This window comes from Dermacentor albipictus, chromosome 1 (genome assembly GCF_038994185.2).
Source record: "Dermacentor albipictus isolate Rhodes 1998 colony chromosome 1, USDA_Dalb.pri_finalv2, whole genome shotgun sequence".
NCBI lineage: Eukaryota > Metazoa > Arthropoda > Arachnida > Ixodida > Ixodidae > Dermacentor > Dermacentor albipictus.
Window position 1 is genome coordinate 382,367,824 of NC_091821.1, and position 20,233 is coordinate 382,388,056.

General features: G+C 44.7%; 1 long non-coding RNA gene across 4 annotated transcripts in view; it reads right to left on the reverse strand.

Annotated features, from left to right (window-relative positions):
* Positions 1-20,233, reverse strand: part of LOC135900342 (uncharacterized) — a 205,018-nt gene that overhangs the window by 17,013 nt on the left and 167,772 nt on the right. For 2 of the 4 annotated variants that reach the window (XR_011511376.1, XR_010563850.2), the window contains one exon: positions 5,686-5,819. The exons of 1 other annotated variant lie outside the window; for it this stretch is intronic. This is a non-coding gene — a long non-coding RNA (uncharacterized lncRNA). Of the gene's footprint in view, positions 1-5,685; positions 5,820-20,233 lie in introns of those variants that run through there. One more of the 4 variants, XR_010563847.2, reaches the window with a different exon arrangement.

The following is a 20,233-nucleotide window of genomic DNA, read 5'->3' on the forward strand; positions in this document are numbered from 1 at the left end:
ACAACACAATACTCGAACAGCCGAATGGGAAGTTGGAAATTCGGCTAAGTTGAAGACAGGCGAAACGAAACAGGCCTTTTCCTTTTCCACCATTGTTTCCAGAAAGAAACGCAAAGTCCACGTTGTGCATTCTCCCTTTTCGACGTATATTGTCTCAGCGTAGTTGGTACAAATGTCGACGCAGGCATAGTGCGTGACGAGTTTGCATTGCATCGAAACTATCGTGACGTGAAACGAAGGTAGCAAGGAATTTCGCAATCATTTTCCGGGTGGTTTGACTCCCGGCTTATGCTTGTTATGTTCAGTAGCTACGTCGTCGAAGTTTCGCTTGTACTGTGAGCAACCAAAATGTCAATGTACAAAACCTCAGTTAAGGAAAAGTCTTACTACACACTACACGTTGTGTTGAGTGAGAAAAATTAGGGAAAGCGAGGGGCTCAAAATTTAGTCGTACAGTATGAAGCCAACCGACCGTGAGTGCAAGGAAAGCATATGGGAAATTTACCCTTTCTTTTGTTGAACTATAAAAGGAATTATGAATCAGGTTTAATTTGCTATAAGCGTCATATTTATTTACTTGTTTACTTACAGCATACTGCAGACCTTAAATGGCTCCTGGCAGGAGGGATAAAATAGAAAGACAACAACCATAACAACAAAAAAAGAAAGGACAACAAATTACATTGCAGTAACCACAATATTTAAAGAATGACACGTAGCAGGAACAGGAAACAATAAATCGGCAAATGTCAATAAGCAATTTTGTCAAAGGCACCAATGCTGGCTAGTAGATCAGTCGCGAGTAAATTCCATTGAATTATTGTGCGCGGAAAGAAAGAGTATTTAAAAGCATTCGCTGTAGCATTGTACGGTGTTCCTTTTGAACTTTGAACTTTATTTGCATCTATACAACGTACAGATAGCAGGGGCACAGACAAAAAGCCATAAAATCGGCTTGACTAGGTCTGTGTCCCTTATTGGTTTCTTTGGCATCACGTAGCAATGCGTGCACAAATACAAGATGAACAATAAAAAATATAAACAATATGGGGATAAATGCGACTACTTATACAAAGTTATTTCGCACTGCGGCGAAAAAATTGACATGAGTGCAGAAATAATATTGTCATACAGGTTACGAAAAACACGAACAGGAAAACAACAAAATGCAGACATGAATCCCTTCTCGTTCACGGGTAACATTCACAGAAATACAAAAACTAAATAGGTCACTGTGCAATTACAGCTTAGAATACGTATACATCATAACAAAACACAAAGAAAAACACTAAGCATTCATGTGAATGCCAATATGAATGGCAAGTGTGGCCATCCAATTGAAATGATAATAAGTAGGGTAATTAATGAAAAGAGTTAAGTAGAGATGGTAGTTCATGGCGCAGCATTTGATTCCCGTAGTTAGTTCTTGAGTGCGGAATATGCCAAGTTTCTCTGTGACGTGTACTGAAACTGCTTGTATTTAGTGTTAGCCTTGACAAGTGCGTAAGAAAATGAGTGCTACCTTTTCTTTCTGTAAAAAAGCGTTTCAGCAAAATTGTATTGTAGACCGATTTTATCGGCGCTATATCTAATTGACAAAAAAGAGGATCAGTATGCGCATCGAATGAAGAGTTTGAAATTGCACGGATGGCTTTCTTTTGCAATAAATATAGAATGTTGATGTTACTGCTAGTCGTGTTGCCCCATACGAGGTGACAATAGTTAACATGAGATAAGAAAAGAGAATTATAAAGTAGGAGCTTCACTCTTAGTGGTAAAAGAAAGCGTAATCTTATTAGTATTCCAACAACTCGTGCAAGTTTGTTAGCAATAATGTTGACATGGTCATTCCACAGCATATTCTCTTGGAATATGACACCTAAGCTTTTAACCGATGGTACTATGTTTATGAAAGAAGTACCTATTTTTAGATGTCCGTCAATACTGTGCCTCTTGTTTTTTGGCTGGAAAAGCACGCCTTTTGTTTTGGTAGTATTAATAGTTAATGAGTTGAATAAGCTCCACTTGTTTATTTGGGCTAGTGTATCATTAGCAACACATAGCAATTCTTTGACGTCCTTAGAAGTTATGAACAAACTAGTGTCGTCGGCATAGATAACAAATTGGGCGTTGGTATTGATATTAGTTATGTCATTTATATACAGGTTAAACAATAGTGGTCCTAGTATGCTTCCTTGAGGAACTCCAGCGAATATAGGCAAATTTTTTGAACAGTTGTTACCTACGACAACGGTCTGGTACCTGTACTGCAAATAACTTCTAATTAAGTTCAGGAAGGTTCCCCTAAAGCCATAAATGTCAAGTTTTGTTAGTAGAGTGTCGTGGTTAAGGGTGTCAAAAGCCTTTGAAAAATCAATAAAGACACCGAGAGTAAGTAAATTGTCTTCAAAGCCTCGCAAAATTATCTCTTTTTGCATCAGTAAAGCTATTTCTGTTGAACAACCTTTTCTAAACCCATACTGGTAATCTGTAATTATATTGTGCTTTTTACAAAAAGAGGTTACTCTGGTATTAATCAATTTCTCAAGACATTTAGAAAAAATAGGCAGGATCGATATCGGCCTATAATTTGAGAGGTCGTTTCTGTCGCCAGATTTGAAAAGTGCTGTTACCTTCGCTATTTGCATGCGCCGAGGAAATATACTATTCGCCAATGAAAGATTGTACACGTGCTCTAAGACAGGACAGATTAGGTCTAGAACATGCTTAGCTGGGCGAATCTGCAAATCATCAATATCGCAACTTTTGCTATTTCGAAGACTGAGAAACGTGCTGTAGATTTCATGAGTGTTAGTGGGGCTTAGGAATGCACTTTCGACGACTTTTGGTTTTACGTATTCTGTGCAACGAGGATCGTAGGAACTATTCACCAGCGATACAAAGTGATTGTTAAAAGCGTCAGCCAATGCCGTGCCTGATGTTGGCTGATTTTTTATTTCTAACTCTTCTGCATTCTCTGGCTGATTGTTTACACGAAGTAAACTGTTTAGTTTTTTCCAGGTGATATCGGTTCGCATTATAGTTTCTTGATTAAATAATTTCTCGAAATATTGCGCTTTTGCTGCCCTTAGAGTACTATTAACTTTATTCCGGAATTTTTTGAACTCTGATAAATCTGTTGCATTCCTTGTGGCTAAGAATTGCTTGAAAAGAGCATCTTTTTGTTTGATCAACTTCAACGTACTGTCAGTAATCCAAGGTTTCCTTGCTTTTCTGGCTTTTTTTGTTTTGCGTTTGAACGAGTTTCTGTAAGCGCTCTGAAAAAATGATAAAAACAACTCGTACGCTTTGTCACAGTCTTTTTCGTTATACACGTCTTGCCAGTTTATGCGCAATATTTCGTTGCGAAATTTCTCAAGTGTGAATGGGTTAATATCCTGAAATGTGAAGTGTTGATCTTTAAAAAGACGTGAGGGCAACACAGGTGAATTAACAAGTAGAAAGATAGGCAAGTGGTCACTAACGTGAGCAGTGATTACGCCCGATTCAATGTTTTGTGTGTCAAAATTCGTAATGAAAACATCGAGTAAACTTTGGCAGTCACCTTGAACACGAGTAGGAGCAGTAATTGTATTAATGCAAGCATTTGATTCAAGTACCCGCAATGTGTCTCTGCGAAGTGGGCTATCGTGTAACATGTTAATATTAATATCACCACCCAAAACTAAACTGTAGTCGTTATCGTTAACCCAGGATAGCAGGTTGTCGATGTATTTAAGAAAATTAACCACATTCCCTCCCGGTGGGCGATATACCACAGAAAAAATGCTTCGGCCATGAAGAACAGTCAAAATTTCAAAGTCAGCAGTAATTTGAGTAAAGTCTTTCAACAATTCGCAATGCAAGTTAGTCCTTGTTAGCAACAGGACACCGCCGCCTTTTTTATTGCAGCGATTCAGATAATGAGAGACATAGTCTGATATTTGCAACACTTCTTCGTTGCGATACCATGTTTCGCACAGCATGACAATGTCAAATAAAAAACCAAAATAAGACAGCAATGCGTTAAGATCATCGTCCTTATTGCGTGCAGATTGCGTGTTTAAATGTAAAAAGGACGTGCACTTACTTCTCTTAGAAAATATTTTACCAACGTCAGTTGGTGTGAACAGTCTTTCAGCCATGTTTAACTGCTGCAGTAAGGACGACGTCCGATGCACACTAGCAAGTTCTTACTCCATTTTATTCAGGTCTTGAATTGCAGATATGCGTAGTGCCCGTGACGTGTCAGTTTTCCGCGCGAAAATTTTGCCATCCCGAGTCCACGCGTACTTCCACTGTTTGTCTTTCTTTCGCGCAACAACTTGCCCAAGAAGCTTCTTTAGTGTTGGGCACAGGTGCTCATTCACGAAAATAGAAGCATGACCGGATTGACCGAATTCAGTGGCGGATATGCGCCTCTTTCGCGCCTTTTCAATGAGCCCATCACGCTTTGAACGCGAACGAAACTGAACGACAATATTCGGACAGCCACCGTCTTTCCGCGGCACACGGTGACAAACATCGACGTCTGCGTCACAGATAGGCTCATTGACCAGGCTGCCGAGCTTCGCTACTACTGCAAAGAGATTCTCATTTTCAGTGAATGGCACACCCTTAATTTCAACGTTTCTGTTTCTTGAGTATTGTTCCTGGGTTGTCACCCTCTCCTCAAGGCCAGACACTTGCCCTACAAGTTCCTGACATTTGGCTGTCAAAGCAGTGTTTTCCTTTTTTAAGGAAGCGTTTTCTTTTTCAATTGCAGCACACCGTGTCGTCATTGCGTCAAACTGGGTGCTGAAGAAATCAATAGAATGTTTCATATCTTTGAATTCCTTTCGGAGTTCTTTTTCAATAGCGCTTCGCATGTCACGCACTTCTTGCCGAATATCTTTTAGGAACTTGGTTAGTTCAGGCATCACCCTAGTACCGGACATTTACACTTCACGTTTGGCAGCAGTGACGGAGTAAGTAAGAAAAGGAAACATAAAAGATTCCGCACAAACCTGTGTGTAGGACAGTCAACGTAAGTAAATATGTCGGCTCCGCCGCCACTGCTGCCAAAGTGCCGGTCAGGTAGACGATGCAGGTCCTTTATAGCCAGGGGCAGTGCCAGTTGAAGGTCAGGGGGCGCTGATTCCACTCGGGAAGCTACGTCAGCTGTAAGCGCGTATGCCACCCAACCGAAGACGGTATGATGTGGCAAAACGGGAACAGTCCTGCGCAGACGCAGCCGTGAAGTCCCCAAGTGGCAGTCGACGTCGTTGCGGCTCGAGGCAGGCAAAACCTGTGTGTAGGACAGTCAACGTAAGTAAATATGTCGGCTCCGCCGCCACTGCTGCCAAAGTGCCGGTCAGGTAGACGATGCAGGTCCTTTATAGCCAGGGGCAGTGCCAGTTGAAGGTCAGGGGGCGCTGATTCCACTCGGGAAGCTACGTCAGCTGTAAGCGCGTATGCCACCCAACCGAAGACGGTATGATGTGGCAAAACGGGAACAGTCCTGCGCAGACGCAGCCGTGAAGTCCCCAAGTGGCAGTCGACGTCGTTGCGGCTCGAGGCAGGCAAAACCTGTGTGTAGGACAGTCAACGTAAGTAAATATGTCGGCTCCGCCGCCACTGCTGCCAAAGTGATGATATGAACCGCAAAAGAAGAGGCAAATGAATGTAGAAGAATAAACAACTTACTCGCCATGGAAGCCGAACCCAGAGCTGATTTGTGTGATACTCCATCAATTGTGCAACAGGGGTGCATATTCTTCCGTCCTCCTTTTTGGATATTCTTGTTTGCACATGCGTGAAACAAGCCCTAGGAGCGTTGCCTAGGCAACGAGGTTGTGGATTAGGACTCCGTTAGCAGTTCTTAGAAGCTTCGTGAAGTAGCGGACTCTAAGAGGCTTCCAACAAGTCCTCTTACAGATCGCAAGTCGGCGTTTTTACGAACGGCTTGGTAACGGGTGGCCCATCTGATTACGTGGGCTACACAACATTTCAAGTGTCACGCCAGCTGGACTCCAATGAAATATTAAAATATTTTTTATTATCTGAGTTGTAATGTTCTTCCAGCGCATTATCTTTTACATCTATCTCTGTAACTCTAACTCTTCATCTAAGTTATTACCACAGGAAGTATCCCGCACAAGGCAAGACAGAGCGCGGGTGATGTAGCTTCACGCCACAATCCTGCAGCTGAATGAATAAAATAATCTGTGACAGGCCTTCGCAAAAGATGCCATTCAAAGGTGCGATCTGAACACAGGGTAGCCCTCAGATTCGCCGCTCGAGAACTATGTCTAGTTCTCCGAAAATTTCACAGCGCAAATTGCTCTTAGTTTTTTTTAGAATCATGCTTCACAGCGCACGTTCCATAGACGTAAGTTCTATTCAAGGTGTTATCGTGATCATACATTTTATCGAAATAAAATCATAAATTTAACTAATAAAAAAAAGTCATGCACGCACACTTTCGCGTCGCACCGGAAGGTATGATTGTTTAGTGGTTATTCAAAATTTGCGGAGCTTGGCGAAACGCGTAATGAATTATTGATAGGGGCGGTGGCCTCAGCGGCTCGTTGTACGTGATACCGTAGACGACAATGTCAACAAAGTTGAGGGCATTTCGTTTGCTATTCTCCATTGGGTGGTTTGATTGGGCTGATAGCAAGTGATAAAAAGAAACGATGCATGGTCCAGGCGCTGGCAGAAAAACGCGAACAGACATGGTCCGTGTTGGCCAGCTGCAGTGTGAATGCCGTGGTGACGATCTATTAGCGTGACGGTGCTTTAACTGCATACGATGTGTGTATCCTTCATCGGCATCGCTCATACTTCGGAGCGTTGGCTAGGTGTATCCTGCACACAACAAAGCATTCATGTCGAATGCTGGAAACATAAGCAATCGCGTGCATGCACTAAAGTTTACGCAAATCGATAACTTGCAACGGGAATCGGGCTTTACATTCTCGGCTTTGTGGGGCTTTGTGTGGGTCTATGGGCGTAGGGCTTTGTGGGGTTAACCCCACAAAGCCCGACGTATCATTTATGATACGCCTAATTTCATGCCTGAAAACTCTGATTCAGTGCTATAAACCCAATGTACAGCCCATACTAGCGTTTTTAATACTCTGGAGGGAGTGATAAGTTCCGAATAGTTCAGCAAATCACATACTAATTAAGTTTTCACTATACTCACGAACTTCTACTCAGTTATCATTTCGCTGTTTTCTTTCTACCAATATACTCTCCGTGGAGACAAATAAATGTAAGCAAGTTGTTTTAATTTTCTTTGACGCACGGAATGATGTCCCGGCTTCGTGGGGTTAAGAAGAAAGTATAAATAAAAAGTCGCCATTCGCCCGAAAGGCGAAGCATCGATTGCGATAGCAAATTAGTGGACAGCCATACGAAGTAATGATAGCAGTTTTATCAGCCGTATCAACCTGGAAACATTAGCTTACTAACTGAATTAACAAGCAAGCTCTCAGCGCGCACCAGCAAACATGAACACATCGCAGTCGACGAGCATGGACACTCGCTGTCAAAACGCGGGTGTGAGCAAGTGCAGCAGCAGCGAGCGAAGCGACCTTCGTGCGGTCTATAGCTTCAACTCAAGAGTGGCCAGAACACAGCGCGCACAAAAGTATGGGCTGTCTGCAGATCCCTTTCAAGATACGGCGCGCGACTGTGCAAGTACGCACTTCGAAGCCGCCTCCCCCCTCCCCCCCACCCCTCCCGCACTGCTTTCCCGCTTTCCTCCATATACGCTTTCCTCCATATATGGCACGTGAGATTGAACCAGGATCGTCAGTTCCCCTTGCGCCAGGTCGTGAAATGCTCAGTTTCTGCTGGAGCACAACGTCGCACTGCCCCCCCCCCCCCCCGTCTCTCCCTGCCTACCTATATACCATCCCCTCACGGCCTCTCGCGCGACGGAAGACAGCGCGTTTCCTCTCCGCTTGCTTTCTTCGCGCGCGCCAGATTGAGCCGCGTTCGTCGGCTTCCACAGCGCGCTTTCACTCGCACACACAGCATACGACGCGCGGCGACGGCGTTATCGATCGCCCTTGAACTTTATACGGAACGTCATGGCGATGGCTACGGCAAAAATGTGGTTGGTGTGTCCTTATAATTGCTCTTGCAATAAAAACAGATGTAGAGAAAGAAGACAGCTTTTGTAATCAGTATCTCATACGCAGTCAATATATGAAATCAGCGCTGCAATGTGGATGGGCCATGGTTCATGTATTCATGGATTGTACAGTGGTGTCTCCCGAGATAACTGGGCTGGTGTATAACCCAGAACCATCTGATTGAGACGATGGCTAAAGGAGAAAAAAGTGAGCAACGATGAGAATGGATGAATGATGTTTTAAATTGAACCCAGACAGGAGAACATTAAGGATACAGTGTACCACAGCATAGAAAAGAGATAAGATAAAGGTGAGCGAAGGAAAATGTACTAAAACAAGCGTCGTGATCATTGGCAGCTCAGTATTTCGCAGGATATGTCCTGACAGTGAATCATGTGGGATTTGCGGGCTAACAAGAGCCGAAAGGCAGGGAATTCTAAGCAGGCGTACAGCTCAACATTTGCCTTGATTGTAAGTGACTTTGCTGGGACAAAGAGCTACAAGGAACGCGATCTGTACTCTTGCAGTACACGGTGTCCTGCAGCTTAAAAATGTAGACAATAACGAGGTCACTGCTCCTTCGAAGGCTACGTCGGAAATAACGGCACCGGAGAGTAAAGGTGTGTGATGACAGGTCATTCACTTCAGGCTGGAGCTTGTGTTAGGGCGTTTTAGTGCGGGATCCTTTCGCGACGTCATTAGTACGTCGTTTTCCGGGGCCCATGAAGCGAAGTCTGGACAACACAAGAGAGAAGTCGTGACAGGAGGTAGGTTCTAATTAACTAAAGCTCCCTAATTGACTCACTGTTAGACCAAACGCCTCGAATACAGGGGTCATCAGCCCCTGTCTTCCATCCATGTCCCTATTCGCGTTTCTCTCCGGCACAATATTCTGCCTCAGCTAATGTCTTTTCCAAACACGTGACCACATATATCGCTTCTCTGCTTCAATTTCTTGTACACTGGAATTTCTCATCCACAGGTTGCTTAAACACGTATCGGATTGCTTTTATACCGGCAATTGTTCTAAATTCGTCGGCTTGTTGCAATCCGTTTTGAGAAAACATACGCATGGAGCAAAAAAGTGTTTCTAAGGTAGATAACACAGTATGACTCAATCTGAATAATTTGTCGGGTAATAAGTATCGAAACTCAGTGTGCCTAATTAACCGAAATTTTAAAGCAAAATCACCTCTCCGGAATATATTATGAATTGCACGACTCACATTACTTGAAGGCTTCATTCAGAAACCTAAAAAGTCTCAACTGCTTTGAAGTTATCGAAATCAAGAACTTAAAACGACTGTTTTAACATTGCCTGCCGTTAGATATTCTTGAATATATGTTTTGTTCTTTGCGTAGTACTGTTTCTTTTCATTTTGTGGGAGTGGCGAGCAATAGGAAATAAAATGGGGCACAACTCAGTAAATGGTGGAACCTTACAGATCAAGCATGCGCTTTACCTTTGCTACTATGCTTCCACAAATACGGGTATAGCTTTTCTTTTTCAGAGGTATATAAACTCTCTATAAATGCCGAGCTATTTCTCTCTCGAACGAATGAAACTAGAAGCAATCAAAATATTGAGAGAACAAATAGTGGACGGCTGGCAAAGGAGCCTAGTAGGACTAATAAATGTCGAATGGCGAAGGAGAGCAAATGAACTGAAAAACGTCGCTTCTCTTCTTCCCTTTCGTTTTCCGGTAGCCTGAGCAAATAAAGGACATTCATCAAGAAGTAGCCTTATCAGTAGAGTAAAAAAAGTAAACCAATGAAAAAGCGGAAATGTGTCATGGAAATCGTCAGTCTATTTTGCAGGCGAGCCTTAAGAAAGATAAAAATTCGATGAAAGCTCACAATTGCCTTTTAACAATAGCAACCGTGAATATTGAAGAAAAAGAAAGAAAAAGGAAAGCGAGCATAGGGGGAAGGGTACACACAGACTTTGTAGCAATACGATGAAGTGAGGACTTTGTGTTTCTGACAGAAACAAATACGAGTAGAAAAGGCGTATCTAACGGAAACTAGCGTCTTAGCGGAAACGGAAGGCATCTGGTGACATCCGCTTCCGTTCGTTGCGTCATACGCGCGTTTCTTTAGCTTTTTTTTTGCGTAGTCATTAGAGCCCGAATTCTTGTGTATTGTCATTTTGATGCATACGCTCAGCGAAGGCTCTCTTCCTGGTAAGCATCTATCACAGCTTCTGGTGCGCTGCCAGAGTGGCGTTAGTTATTTCTTGAATTTGGTTGTTGTTACCACCGAGTTTGGTGCCATGCGAAGAACCGTTGATTCGGCTCTACACAAACGGATGGAGTTGCCCTCTGGTGTTTTAGGTCACTCTGATGCGCGACACTACCCTCCAAAGCGAGCTTACACTTATCGATAACATATGAGCAAAACAAAACTTTGCTTACTGTCAAGTTTTTGTCTTGAATACAAATGTCATTCACCGGGTATAGACGCGGTCAATGACACTCACAAGTGACAAGTTCCAGACATATTAGTATGTCTGGGACTTGTCACTTGTGTTTCGCGCTCAGGCTGTGCACATCTGATGGAAATTGTACATGACTCTCATAGTATTAATTTGTGATGCATATAGTCACCGTTTCACAAAGTGTGCATACGGTATATAGCGTACATAGAATGGAATCCGTGAATCTATGTACTTTCTGGAGGCTCCCAAGTTCTTCTATACTTTAGCCACCTTGTCGTACACAAACGCATTCGAAAGCACTGAAATAGTTTGTTTTTTCAGGAGGGAATAATTTTCGTAATAGTAAACGGTCTCCCTCTTTTTCACCTATGCATCTGCATTGCAGTTCTACTGTAGCCACCCCATGTATAGCTTCTTGGATTTTATTTATATCTGTGTATATTGCACTAATTAAAGTGGATAAAAGTGGCTTTGTTTTTCTCCGTATGTTACTTATCTTGCTTGTAGTTACATGGCGTTTCCTATGAGATTATGTGCGGTAAAGTTCGTAAGGCGATAGTTAAAAACCCACACACAAACACAAGCCCACGTACGCACGAAGGAACTGTTTTCGCTACCGCATCTCCAACATATATCTTAGACAAATCCCGTACCACCTCCATCTCTTCTCTAAGAATTGTGTAGTGCCTCAGAGATTCCTCCTCTCCCCCAAGATACCTTTGCATATCTTCTCCCCACCCAATCAACTCTCCCACACCGTAACACGACGGATCCATCAGGCAAGCCTCCACGAGGCTCGAATTCTGCCTGCGACACTTTCGGTACACTTTCACTCGTTCTCTCGCACCTTCATTTCAATGAGAATACTTTCGGGCTACCGGCTACATTAACTTCCGACTCTTACGCAGATTGGTAGTTGCTACTCTGGTGCTGTCGGCCATGCAGGAGCGGGCGAGTGGACTGCACGACTTGGACGCAGTCTTAGGTGATGTTCAGAGGTATCCCGCCACTCTAGCCGCGGGTGCGTGCTACTTCTTTTCGCCAGCACAGCCCCTTCGGCTTGTGACACCAACGCTGCTGCGTGCGAACATTTGAGCGTCCATCGGTGCCGCACCATCTGTAATGTCAGCGGTAATCAGACGTGCTGGACGTGGTTTGGACCAGTGTTGGTAACTTTACACATTTGCCAATTTAGCTTGTTTTCATTCGCGTTAACAGCTTTCTCTTTTCGGAGTCTCGGCGACGGTTAAGAGTATTTTAATAATTCTTTTCAGTCTTTTCATTTTTTCACAAAAGGCTTCCCGCCTTGATTTTCCGAACATCTGAAGGCTTGTTTAATCATCACAGCTTCTATGCAAAGCACAGTCCTGAACTGGGATACGGTTTGAGCCCAATCGGCGATTCTTTCTCCTTTGTAGCACTCCTATCGTCGACTCGCCAGCGCCGGGGGTAATTTATGGACACAGTTTAAAAAAAAAAATATGACAAGGACGTCTGGGAGAAACTACAACAATAAAGATAGAGACAAAATTACGAAGAGTCATCATCATCGTCACTCAGCGACTTTGCGCTCAAAATACGGTGCTTTGAGCGACGTAGCGACTTTGTCTGAAAAATGTTACCAACGTAGGCATGAACCCTCCCCCTAACATCACTGCGGTCACATGCGAACGCCAGTGCGCCAACACTTCCCGTCGGCCTGGCTTTCTCACTTTCGATTCATGTGTGACGTCAATGCCACCGTATGCGTAATTTGTTTACCGATTACGTAACTGGCGAATGGGTTTGCTGCGTCATAACTGATACCTTGTTGTAGTGCTAAATAAGCATTGCATATATGCCAATAAACAGACGCAGAGCGTAACCTGGAAGCGCCTGTTTAGGTCAGCACTGTAAAACGAACCGACACCCTAACGCCATCCAGGTGAGTTATTTATCACACGAGAAACATATATGACGTTGCACGAGAAGAAGCAGCCTAAATTTAAAAAAAGTACTAATAAATAAGGAGTTACCGCGATGACTGACTAAAACGAGTTGAATGAAACTGGGCTCGTGCAGAACAAACAAGGTCGAGCATCTGAGTCATCTCATCAATTCGACACAAAACTCGTGTCATCGCCAAAATAGCAATAAGGCGCCTGGCGAACGCAGGCTCAAGGTTATATTCAAATCACGGAGTTCAATGTCTCAAACCTATGAAATTACGGGTTATGAGAGACATTGTCGGGGTGTCCGTAGAATAATTTAGATTACCTGGAGTTCTTTAACGTGAACCTAAGTGTAACGTTTTTTTTTTTGCATTCCAACCCCATCAGAAATGCAGCCGCCGCCACCGTCTGGTATCGAACCCGGGACCTCGGGCACAGCAGCTGAACTCCGTGGCCACTGAACCACAGCAGTGGGCTGCGGGCTCACAGATGCAGCGTGAACAAAAAGAGGCGACGAGGAGAGGGAAACCCCAGATTGGGTGGAGCAGTGCATAATCGATGGCCCTCTTCCGAGGCGAAGAAGTGCTCGTTTAGGAGCCAGATGAGCCGTTTAGGAGCCACTTTTTCCTGCGTATGGCCCACACCCACGTTCAAGCCTTGCTGAGATCAGGAAAGAAAGAAGCGAGTGAAGAGAACAGAAATATCAGGGGAATTTAAGAGGCTATAACAGGAAGGAAGGTGAGCGAAAGCTGAAAGGAGCAGGTTATTATGGGCGAAACCTCAAAGCTTTCGGCGGTGACGGCGGCGACTGCGATTGCGCTGTAGTGATTGCGATGGTCATTAGTCCGGGAACCACGAGCGACAGTCCAATCAATGACACGCGAGTACGAGCAGTCGGTCTGGAGCAGTTGACAAGAAGAGCACAGTCGTGCACACGGACTCCTTGTCCACGTGCTTGCGCGCAGTCGTTTAGCTGATTTCGGCAGATGCAATGCCGGGTAGCAGCCGGAACAGCCGCAATCGTTGAACACGGGAGCAGCGTAGCCGTGAAAAGATATGTCCGAATGTTAGCTAGGTGAGTGGAAAAAGAATCTTTAGAGCCAAAAACAAGCTCTAGATGTCCCCAGAATATTTAGTGGTGACGTAAGATTAGCACCAGCATGCTGATCATTCAATTCCTTTGGCTCTATTTATGCGAGAGCGTTACTTAGCGCATTGTGCGACCCCGGCGCCGCCAGAAACGTGGCAGAAAGTTGGCATACAAATTACGTCATCTTCATCATTTAAAGAAAAAGAAGGTGACCATGCTGAGGATTCGGCCCCTTGCCCCACAGATCCTGCTACCACTCCGTAGCCGAGCGCGCTAAGCACTGCCCATTGCATTGCGCCACCGCTGAAACAGGCGACATTGACGAATATCTTTGCGGCCGTGCGCGTAGTAGGACTCTGCCTGGCGGGCGATTCTCTAGATGGCGCGTGACAAGAGTGGCGCCACTGTCGGCGCTATGGAGTCTTCATCGTCCGGAGTCGATCGCGTCTAAATCATCAGGCGAGACAGCAAAGCATGACCGAAGGCGCAAAGTTCACTGTAGGCGAAGCACGAGACCATCGCGACGAGGCGAAACGTGCCAAGCGAGCTGCTGCAGCGAGGCATTGTGCCCCCCAACTCACCCCGACGAGCGACTACGACATCCCTCTAGACTACTAGGAGGAGTTCGCCTACGAACTCGATGAAGAAATGTAGTGTTAACACCGTGGTGCCACTCGGAAAAGTACTCTCACCGCTCGGCAAAGTGGTGTCATCGTGCTCGAAAGTTGTGTCATCGAGAAGGAACACTCAACGCAATCTGCGTGAAACACTAGAGTAATGAGAACTCTCCATATAAAACTCCATTGAGAGATCGCAATATGGCTGGTCGGTCGTCATGTGTTGTTGCAGCGTCATAAGCAACATTACACTCAGAAACATAACGCAGCAGCATCAAACTCAGCAACATTTTGCTGCTACACTAAACTCAGCAACATAATTCAGCGACAGACTCAGTGACAAGTAATGCTCTCGCATTTGCACATAGGAATTGCTTTAGCGCCCCATAGTCTTTCCGTCCCCTTATTATTATTGGCCGCTCACGACCGGCCAGAACCTGTAGATGTCGTTAGGTATGCAGTCTTAAACTTGATGATGACCGATTGAGATGGTAGAACAACGGCGCCCGTAGAATTTTCCGAGACGGAACCATCCGTGTAAACATGAATTCGGTTAGCGCATGAACAATGCAGAAATTCTAATGTGATCTGCTTGAGAGCCACTGGCCGCTCTTCGCGCTGCTGTCGAATACATTGAAAAAGAACCGCCCAACAAATGGGCAAGATTTTGTGACTCGAAAGCAGCCCTCCAGAGCTTGCGAAGTTTACGACATGGCAGTTATGATCAACTGGTGTTACAAATCAACGAAACCTGCCATTACGCATCTGAAAGAGGACATGATATCATATTTCAGTGGCTGCCGGGACATTGTGGCATCGTTGGTAATCACCTCGCCGATGACGCTGCCCGACGTGCCCAGGCTGGCTCACCGACACTCCTTATACTTTTATCCAGAGTCGACGCTGCAAGAGAGCTTCGCAGTCTCGCTCGTACAATCACGTTAGGTTACTGGCAGACACCACAGAACTCTAAGTGCTGTTTATACAGCCTCAACCCATCATCGAAACTTAAATTACCAGCGAACCTTCCACGACGTGACGCAACACTGCTGCGTCGGCTGTGGGTAGGAGTAGCATTCACCAACTCCTACAGCTATCGTATTGGAATGGCGGATTCACCAATGTGCGCTAAGTACAAGTGTGAAGAGACCATCAGTCACCTTCTGTGCCACTGTTCTCGCTTCGATAATCAACGTGAGACTCTCCAGTGTGCCTTAATAGACTGGATGACAGGCCATTTACGGAAGCAAAGATCTTGGGAGCCTGGCCTCACAGTTCATTGGCCCAGAAAGCAGTTCGAGTGCTTTTTCGCTACCTGAGGGCAACAGACTTGAGTGCCCGACTATAGACATCCTATACCTAAGTTCTCTCTCTTCCTCTTTCACTCCCCATTCCCCTCCCCACGTGTAGGGTAGCAAACTGGACTCAGTCTGGTTAACCTCCCTGCCTTTCCATCATCCCTTCTCTCTCTCTCTTCTCTCTCTCACGACCGGCCGATCTATATAGATAACGTGAGTGGAACACCACTTGGACCACTGAACAAGCCTGGAAAGAAAAATATTGGGATAGAATTATTACATTATTACAACCCTGCAAGCGCACGCGAGCTTTCGCGGCTTAACAATATGAATGTGGAGCTCGGCGTATGAGAGAAAGAGAGAGAGAAGCAGACATACACACAGTGAGAAAGACAGAGAGAGAGGGAGAGCGAAGAAAGTGGTATTAGACTTGTAGTGAGAGGTCCTCTGGTTAGCGCTGCAAAAGATAAAGACGTTCAATAGTAGCGTGCAATGTTTTCATCGACACTGAAGGCATCATTATGATAGTGCAGGGCCATCATCTGGGTTAAACTGGATTTGCTTAAAACAGCGAAAACGTGTGTTGTAAAAGCAGAGAAATCGGCTTAACGTAGCCCTCGGAAGTGATCGTCTGGCTATTTCATCGATGTATTGCAAAGGTTGCGCTTGTTGCAGTTGCACTAGCGTGCGGTATTCTTATAAGAAGCAATAATAGAATACAAATTACTTTTGCAGGAACTTTCCATTGTTATTACGTCATATTTCTAGGAAAGATCGCGGCTTCTTCATTGAATTCTGAAAACTTACGAACCACAGATTCCTGGAAGGCAGCAGCATATATGCCGTGATATTTTTAAAAGCTATGGAGTAGAAAATCAGAATCTAAGAACTTTCCTTTCTAAGGTAAGCGCGCGAACCAGGTCTAGGGAACTAAAAAATGCATATTGCATACTTAGTAACGGTGATGAGCGCACCATCCACTTTCAGGTAGTTCGGCTAAACCGTGCTAACATGAAAGTATGCATCCCCCCTCTCTTCGTACTTTTAAGGTTGGATGCGCTTTAATTTCCATTCCGGTGAGCGCTAAAGGAAGAGGGAACGTCAACAGCTCTGCCCCTACCAAATGTCTATGCTAGTGCGGCACATAAAAAAAAAAGATTACCTCAACATGGGCAAACGTAAGCAAAGAGAAATTCCAAGAGAAAAAGAGGAAACCTCTTGAGTAAACACAGCGATGCAGTCATTGACTTTTCCTCGTATAAGGCAGTGAAGCCACGCACAAATATTAGTAGGGGCAGCTGGTTCTAATTATACCAAGATCCGGAGTATTGTCAGCGGTAAGGTTGCTTCCACGCAATGTGGCCGCACAATCTCAGAACGCTCCCCGATGTCTCTCGGGAGCACCGATGCGGAGCGAGGAGATTTCCTTTCGATTAGCAGCGTGATTTCCTGCCCATGAGCTCTCACATCAATGGACTCGACGCCAATCTGGCCATGAGAACAGGTAGGCAACAGATGCTTTCGGGGCACTGAAAGGCAGTGCCGATCAAAGGTTCCTATCGGTTTTTCACATACCGAGAAATAATTCCAGGTTGACACTCACAATAACCGGACATGTACGCGTAAAAAAGAAACCAAAGTTGACAAAATAAAGAAGGGTCCTTCGTACTGACAGAAACAGATTGCCGTTAATAAAAAAAAAAAAGGAAGTGGGTGCTTATTGACGCCGTGCCCCTCAAGATAATTTTGTTAGCTGTATTTGAGGAGATTTACTGTAGGTGGTACTGGCTACTCCTTTTCTCGGACACAATAATTTTCCTTAGAGCGATGAAAATATTGGAAGCAACGGTTAAGGAGAAAATAGAAAGAGCTAACTTCTAAAGTTCACGCGCGAAGGCAGGTTTCGTCAGTTCGGAAGAACCTTCAACAGTTCCTGAACAAAGAGCAAAGTGCCACGAATTTTTGCGCGTTTTACAGTTATTTCTTTTATTCAATGAATCAGTGCCTGAAGGTTATTCACACCGGTAAGCCACAGTAGTTCCAATACGTCTGCGGGCTCTGTTCAACCTTCAGCCTCAGTCCAAGAACAATCACGAGCAGTCCGCGGGTCCAACCACATGACCGAGGATCTTGCACACTGCCTCAATATTATTGATAGGGGTGGAAGGAAATTTACACTCCTTCAGCGTGCTCTAATACTCCTGCATGGCCCCATCAGCGTGTACGCGCGATTGTGACGAAAACCTCTCGTTCACAGGACTCACGATCGATCCTTTCGGTTTACATTGGCGAATTTGTTGGTGCATTATAAACAAACCAAAGCACATTTGTCAAATGCCTGATGACCAAGCGCATTCACCAGTTCTTAGTTCAGGCAGCGATATGTTTTAGCTGCAGTTTTGGCTACACAGATACGTTTGAGCAACTGAAGAAAGAAATACACAAACAAATAAAGCTTCGCTTAACACCGATTCCCACATAAGCATAGCATCGGATTATTTTTGGTCTTTACATGAGGTGACTTCCATGCCATCTGGATGAACGACAGCATCGATCGCCGGTCCGTGCAGGAAGGGCTTTCTGTTTTGTTGTGATGATATGGCGCATTTATAATCTACGGCGAACGCCGTGAGCAGACTATGCCGCCAATGCTGTAAACTTTATTTTTTTCTGTTTCTTTTTTGCTCGATTATTTTACGGAAATGGCTGCTACACGTGTGGTACTGAAATCCATATTTCCTGTCAGGATTAACGTCACTTCATGTCATCTCCTTATAGAGGCAGCACTTGCTGATGGTGGGGCGAGACCGGTGACGTACTTATTTCAATGCATTTAAATGGTATTAAGTGAAATCAAATCTCATTGACTTGAAACGCAGCTTGCGATGAATGGCACATGGCCACAATGCAGAACGGAACTCGTGCCAGAAGTATGCAACGAACCTTTTCTGCGAATGCACCAGTATGCGACTGCCTTCAACACCTTCTTGAACAATGTACTGTTCTAAGGTGCAAAATGTGCGAAAGCACTTTGATTTTAAGAATCACTTAAAGTTGTAAGTTAGCTGCAGCTTGCAAGCAAACCGAGCCCCCCTCTACGCAACAGGAGTCTGACCTGTTTGTAGGTTCGGCTTCTTCCTACGCTCATGTTTTATGCAGTGAAGTCCACAAAACCTAGCGTAAGCGCGAGTACTCGGGACAACAACGGGGTGGCTAAACACATGAACTCGCTCCAAGCGTTTCTATGCCACCTTCAAGTGTACACTGACAGATCGGTGTGTGAGCAAACAACGGCGCAGCGGCATTTTGCATATCCTCCCTTGATGGGTCATGGTCTGGCCAGATGGATTGCGTAGTTTCGTCTACAACAGTAGAAAGTCACGCAGTTACCACGGCCATGCGAAAGTTACGCGCCTTTTCGGCACGTGAGGTCATTGTGCTGACGGATTTAGGGTCAGCGTTAAAACGATTACCCCTTGGCCTACTTCGAGAGTAGTTTACAGGGCAATCTCTGGCACTGATTAGCATTCTAATCAGCAAGAGATTTAACAAAATATTTTAATGGGTCTCATCACACGTAGGAATTGAAGGAAATTAGAAAGCAGACACTCTTGCATGCCTAGCACTGACATATGACCCAAAAGTAAGGGCGCCAAACATATTTTAGAACCCTAAGGACGTGATCCGCATTCAGTTTAGGGCAATGCACCAGACTCCACGCCAAGCCTTTGTGACCAATGGACTTACTAGCGAAGAAACAACGCTGTTTATCGTATCAAAACCGACTCCGCGTACACCCCGGTGATATCGGCGACATCGAACATTTCATTTGGCTATGCCCGCAGTTCGACACAGAAAGAAAAGTGATGGTTGAAAGCCAGCAAAATAATAGTCTTTCACACAGGACCTCTCAAGACATTGTTTCCTCCGGAGGGCGCCCAGTAGTCAGGAAGAGAGCGCAAGGACTGCTGCTTGCCTTAATGCGAGACGCGGCGGGGCTCTTCGACAACAGGTGTCATACATAGTGACACTCACAGAAGGCTCAGGAGGAATAATTGCCGGCGATGTGTGCGAAACTAACACCATAACAACCACAATCACCGGGAGAACAAAAATAAATTCGAAGCTTTCACCCTTCCAACAGGGCGAGCCACGGAGAAAAATGGAAAGAAAGCTAATTGAAGAAATACGCAAAGAAATAAAACGAGGCCAGAAGCCAAAAAAATTGATTGTTAAAGTTAAATGTGATGTCTAGAATGACTGCGTAAACGGTAATTTTGTTCAAATATTTATTTACTTATTTATATTTTCGCTATACCTTACATGATCCATGAGGGAGCGCTGTGTATGAGAGAGCACAGTGATATAATCGACAATAGAGCGTAAGGAAACATAAGTATACCGCGGAAAAATGAAAGCTATATGTTGAAAAAGAAAGTGTGTAGATATGTCATGCTCCCAACAAAATGCTGGACTGAACATACGTTGTTGCATTTCACGAAAGGCTACATGGAACCAAACATGTAAATGAGCTTTCCTGCAAGCATACTTCAAAGACAAATTCCATGTGCGAGTGCCGGTGAATGATATAAGGTTTTTCAAGCAAACACGAGCCTAAAACTAAAGGAAGTATGATACCTGCTGGATGTGTGACACGGGGTTTCATGCGAAGTACGACGCGACCATGTCTCTTATTATAAAAAGGGGAGAGAGAGGCGGAGCGGCACATTTATA